Genomic DNA, 5,000 nt, shown 5'->3' with positions numbered 1-5,000 from the left:
TGATCGAGAGGTCGCCCGTTCCACCGAGGATGCGAAGCGGCGAGTCGTTAGTCTAACAGAGCTGGCGAATGACGGTGGTTGTTCTATGTTTAAATACATTAAAACTACATTTCACTTTGCGCTGAATGTACGTGGATATTAAAAACCCAATTGAAAAATTTGGTTGAGTTCATCCCGCCGTTTACCCGAATTTTAAAAAAATTGTGAAAAATAAAAAAAAAATAGATGAGCTGAAGTTTGATGGGTTGCCGATCAGACCGCCTCGACTTAGCGGCATTCCCGCGTAGAGTGATCGAGAGTTTTCCAGTCTCAAGCTCGCCCAGTGTAAAGACGCGGCATTGCCGTAGAGGCTAAGCTGCTAAGTAGAGACGGTGTTTGTACAACTATATTTCACTTTATATTCTTAACCAATGTATGTGTTGTAGAAAGCAGATTTTTCTCATCCCGCCGTTTACCTGAAACGAATAAAAATTTATTTTGTACAAAATTAAAAACATTAGTGTTTCCAATAAACTACATTTCACGTTTTCTAATTTAAACTTAAACGAATGACTGGTATCAAAATATAGGATCTATGTGAAAATAAAAACACGGTGTAAGAGTTTTCAAACCTCGGTAATGCCGTCTAAGACCAACTAGTCGACCGAAGGGACAGTAGTTTTCCGGTCGATAAGACATATCAGCCCGGTATCGCCAAAGTTAATTACGATCGGTCATAATAAACTAAATTTAAAATAAATAAATAACCCAAACGTGTGTATACATCATGTGGTACGTATTCAGTTCTATTCTAACTGGAATATATATTTTAAGAATCAATGAACTTAAGTTTTAAAACCAAACCGAAATCGCGCGAGTCGTCGTTGTAAAACTAGATTTAACAAACGGCTGCGTAATATTAGACTTAAAAATATTATATAATATCCTCTATTGATTAAATAGTGAAAAATAAGCTTCAATGTAGCTTAATCTAGTACAAAATCTAAAAGTTGTGATAAATTAAATTGAAATTAAACACGATAGACTTAAATCTAGAGTTAAGGAATAAAACCGACCCGCGAACCAGCTACTAAATGGTTCGATAAGACTTATCTCAAATACAATCGTTTTCTATCAGTGTTATGCCTTCAATCGATACTTTTTGATGAAATAAATACTTAAATGATTTAATGAATGCATATATACATGTAATTAATGAGTGAAAGTATGTATAAAGTATTAGATAAATTAATAATAAACCGACCCAGCTACTAAATGGTTCGATAAGACTTATCTCAAATACAATCGTTTTCTGTAATTGTTATGCCTTAAATTGATAATTTTTAGTTAAACAAATACTTAACTAATGAAATAAATACATAGATAAATGTATTTAATGAATTAAAGTATGTATAAAGTATTATATAAATTAATAATAAACCGAATCCGACCAAATTTAAATCTAAAACCACGATCGGCGGCGTAATGAAGTGTATCGTAAACCCGTTTTTTTTATAATTTAAAATGTAATGACAGAACTCCCAAAACAACAATACACATACATATTAGTACTATGGTGAATTGTAGTTGTATTAGGACCGTAATTATAGTTAATTAAGGAACCATTCATTGTCTTCGCTCTGTTATGTACGTCGTCGTTTAATCGACACGGCATATTTGGCTTGAATCTAGAAAAATTCAAACTCTAACCCTAAGGTAGACAGGCAGGGTAAATAAATGTGGGTGATCTCTCATAAAATTGTCTTCTAGGAATTATTTTTATATAGACTATCTTTTCTGTAGAGTTTAAGTGGACAAGCGCGGACGAAATAGAGCGCAAAATTTAAAATGAATTAAAAATTTTCATCAGACCGGAAGTAGGCATAACCTAGGCGCCATGTTTCCGTCGTACAAGTTTTCACCGTTGCAGTCACCGTTTCAATCGCTCTTCGTGTGGACGTGTATTATTTCTAGTCATGTGTTGTGTAGATGATTCGCTTAAGGTAGGTGTTCGGACTTATTTCTTTAATATTAATTAAACCGTATTTGCCTTGTCGGCCTTAAAATAAAGCTATTTTTTTTTCATCGCAATCGAAGTGTTAGATCTAGAATCTAGTTCCCGCCTCCGCTTCGCTAATTCGACTTAATGTAACTATGACACAACTATTAAATCTAGAGTCTCTATTTTAATTAAATAATTAGGAATTCTATCTCTAGATGATATCTAATCTATTCCCACACGTGTGTGCAAGTAGGATTTAACGTCAGAACAGGTGTGGTGGTCTAGGCGTCGCTATTTTTGACGGTAGGAATTTTTTTTTTAAATTCGTAAAATTTTATATAGACTTTATATAGCAATTTACTAAGACCGACCCTAACGCCCAGTAAATATTTAATTACCACATTGTTATGGACACGGTGTATTAGGTAGGGCCGAGGGCTATCCATAGGTACCAATTTTTAAATTTTGTGACAATTAGGAGCCGAGTTATAAAATAAATTTAAAATACTGGTTCTGGTCTTAGACTTTATATAGCAATTTACTAAGACCGACCTTAATACCCATTAATTATTTAATTAGCGCATAGTTATGGACATCCTGTATTAGGTTGGGCCCAGGGCTATCCGTAGGTACCAAGTTTATAATTTTGTGACGATTATTAGTCGAGTTATAAAATAAATAAAAAAAACTGGTTCTGGTTTGCACTACATTTCTTTCTTCTTTAACGGCGGACTCCCGGTCCAGCCCCATGGGTTACCCGTGAGCCGGGGCCTCGTTAGCCTGGACGGCTCCGATGTGACCGCGGATTGTTGTGGCCCGCCTCAGCCCGAGTCGAGATCACCCTTCCGATCGAAGGTGGACGCCATAGGGCGCCCGGGATAGCCCGGGGCGCTGTTCGTCACCCGAGCGCAGGGGCGCCGGGAGACGCCCCCGGTGAAGTTTGGCGGGTGATTCTGGTAGAGCTCCCCACCCCGATCGCAGGACACCCCTCGCCGCCCGCCCAGGTGTCGAGGTGGCCGCGGGGGAACTCGGGGCGTTTTGGCTCCCCCTTGTGCCGGAGCGGCGCCCTCGGTCCCAGAACGCCCCTGGCGGGTGATTCGCATGCCCCCTGGGGTGGGGAACGCGGGTGGGTGGTCGTAAAGCGTGTAACCGCAGTGGGGGCGGCCCCTTAGTCGGGGGCGCCAAAGTTGGCACCCCACCTGGGGCGCCCCCCGGAAGTGTGGCGCCCGCGCGAGTGAGCCCCGTAGATGCGCCCCGACCCCCCCGCGCCGCCCCCCGGGTCGCGGCACCCCCGGCGCCCTCCGTGCGGGCTCCCCTCATGGGGCGGCACCCCGGTCCTCCCCGAGACTATGTACCCGATTTTTCGGTTTAACACTAGAGGTATGGGCAGAAATACGGCGGTTAAAACGGTCTGTATCTACTATTGTGGAGGTGAGTGTCGGTGAAGCCTCTATGTGACGCTAGGATCCGCGCTCCCTCGCAGCCAGCGACATGTGCCCGATCTGACCGTGCGTGGCTCAGTCTCCCGACTAGCTTCCCGGTAAAATGCGGGCTCGGCGCGCAGGTCGCGCCAGTGAAGGTAAAAGTACGTGTCCGTAGCGTGAAGCCAGCGGCGACGCGCAGTGCTAACGCAACCAAGCAGTATTGGTGGCTCGATAAAAGTCTCGCACTGGCCCAGCCCTCGGAACGGGCGACGGGTCTGCAAAACGCAGTCGGCTCGATGCAAATCGAGAGATTTCCCGGCGACGCCGTGTTTACGGTGAAGGGGGAAATGTGAGCGGTCCGATGTGAAAAAATCCGGGAATGCCGGGATCCGTTCTCTCGCTAGAGCGTTGTCTCCCGTCCCGCGATGTGTTGTGGAAAAACGTCTCGCAAACGATAGCTATCTGGTTGATCCTGCCAGTAGTCATATGCTTGTCTCAAAGATTAAGCCATGCATGTCTAAGTTCACACTGTCCCATGGTGAAACCGCGAATGGCTCATTAAATCAGTCGAGGTTCCTTAGATGACACGATCCTACTTGGATAACTGTGGCAATTCTAGAGCTAATACATGCAATCGAAGCTCCGACCTTTATCGGGAAGAGCGCTTTTATTAGTTCAAAACCAATCGGCGCGGCCTCGCAAGGGGTTGCGTCGTCCCATTTGGTGACTCTGGATAACTTTGTGCTGATCGCATGGCCTCGCGCCGGCGACGCATCTTTCAAATGTCTGCCCTATCAAATGTCGATGGTACGTGATATGCCTACCATGTTTGTAACGGGTAACGGGGAATCAGGGTTCGATTCCGGAGAGGGAGCATGAGAAACGGCTACCACATCCAAGGAAGGCAGCAGGCGCGCAACTTACCCACTCCCGGCACGGGGAGGTAGTGACGAAAAATAACAATACGGGACTCTTTCGAGGCCCCGTAATTGGAATGAGTACACTTTAAACCCTTTAACGAGGATCTATTGGAGGGCAAGTCTGGTGCCAGCAGCCGCGGTAATTCCAGCTCCAATAGCGTATATTAAAGTTGTTGCAGTTAAAAAGCTCGTAGTTGGATCTCAGGCGCAGGCGGGCGGTCCGGCTCGCGCCGGCTCACTGCCCGTATCTCCTGCCCTACCGTCTGTCGGCTCTCTCCCGCGGGTGCTCTTCACTGAGCGTCCCGGGTGGCCGACGCGTTTACTTTGAAAAAATTAGAGTGTTCAAAGCAGGCCTCGCTGCCTGAATAATGGTGCATGGAATAATGGAATAGGACCTCGGTTCTATTTTGTTGGTTTTCGGAATTGGAGGTAATGATTAACAGGGACAAACGGGGGCATTCGTATTGCTGCGTTAGAGGTGAAATTCTTGGATCGCAGCAAGACGAACTACTGCGAAAGCATTTGTCAAGAATGTTTTCATTAGTCAAGAACGAAAGTCAGAGGCGCGAAGACGATCAGATACCGTCGTAGTTCTGACCATAAACTATGCCACCTGGCCATCCGCAGGAGTTGCTTCGATGACTCTGCGGGCGGCCTCCGGGAAACCAAAGGTTT

This window comes from Physella acuta, unplaced genomic scaffold (assembly GCF_028476545.2).
Source record: "Physella acuta isolate Inbredline_101_S28 unplaced genomic scaffold, ASM2847654v3 ptg002007l, whole genome shotgun sequence".
Classification (NCBI taxonomy): Eukaryota; Metazoa; Mollusca; class Gastropoda; family Physidae; genus Physella; species Physella acuta.
The sequence above is the reverse complement of the archived record's forward strand: the minus strand, read 5'-3'. Positions refer to the sequence as shown.